We start from the raw sequence: 1,108 nt of genomic DNA on the forward strand, positions 1-1,108 counted from the left end.
CTCACAACCATCCTTAACAAGATCTGACTCCCTCTTCTGGTGTGTCTGAAGACAGCTACAGTGTACTTACATATAATAAATAAATCTTAAAAAAAAAAAAAAAAAAGAACACCCATCAGGATGATTGTTATCTCTTATGCTACTCTTGATATAGCACTGAAGACTAAGGCCGGGGAGATCGGAAGTCAGCCTTCAGGCTGATGCCATTCTCATTTCTTCAAGATTTCTCCACCCTGTGGAAGTGAGATTCCAGGGCTGAATCTGCCTTCTGCACTAGACTGGATAACTGGGAGGATCTTGTAGTGTAAGAAAGTGACTTTTTCTGCTTACTTTCACGTATGTCTGCTCTGATTTTCCAGACAGCCAAGTTGTCCTCTTGTTCTTCAGTTCTAAAGACCTTAAAGTTTGTGGAGATTCATCTTACCCTTTACATTTATTACTCATGGTGACTAAAACACTTGCCAGAAACAATGAAGGAAGGGTTTATCTGGGTTCATGGTCTCAGAGGTTACAGGTCACCATAGTTAGGAGGACTTGGCAGCACTGCTCATTGTGTTGGTGAGAGCACAGCATAGTGATGAGCGTGATCTTATACCAGTGGGGAGCACAGAGTGGGGAGCACAGAGTGGGGATGAGAACCTGAGCCTAGGCTACCGTGTTCCAAGGCCCAGGTCTAGTGAAGGACTTCCATCAGACACCTCACACCTAAAGGATCCAGTCTCTCCAGACTGTGCCACGAGCCAAAGAGCTGTACAGGACACCTCAGATTCAAATCACATCTTCTGTCAGTAGGTTTCTGAGTCTTCAATTTTAGTGTTTAGTATCATTATTACATTTATCTTTTCCTGGGATTTTATAGGTATTTGTTACAAAACCAAAAGACACCAGGTTAGAAGCAGCTTGCCAGATATTTATTGACTTGTTATACAAAGTCTGACTATGAAATTCAGAAGGCTTAATCCATCATAAAGTTATCATTTGCTTTTATAGGGAAGGTGGCTTAGACTTTTTGAGCCACTCAGAAATAAGCATAGTCTGGGGTTTCTAGTTCAAGACTCTCTCTCTCTCTCTCTCTCTCTCTCTCTCTCTCTCTCTCTCTCTCTCTCTC

Source organism: Mus pahari, chromosome 4 (assembly GCF_900095145.1).
Source record: "Mus pahari chromosome 4, PAHARI_EIJ_v1.1, whole genome shotgun sequence".
Taxonomy (NCBI): Eukaryota; Metazoa; Chordata; class Mammalia; order Rodentia; family Muridae; genus Mus; species Mus pahari.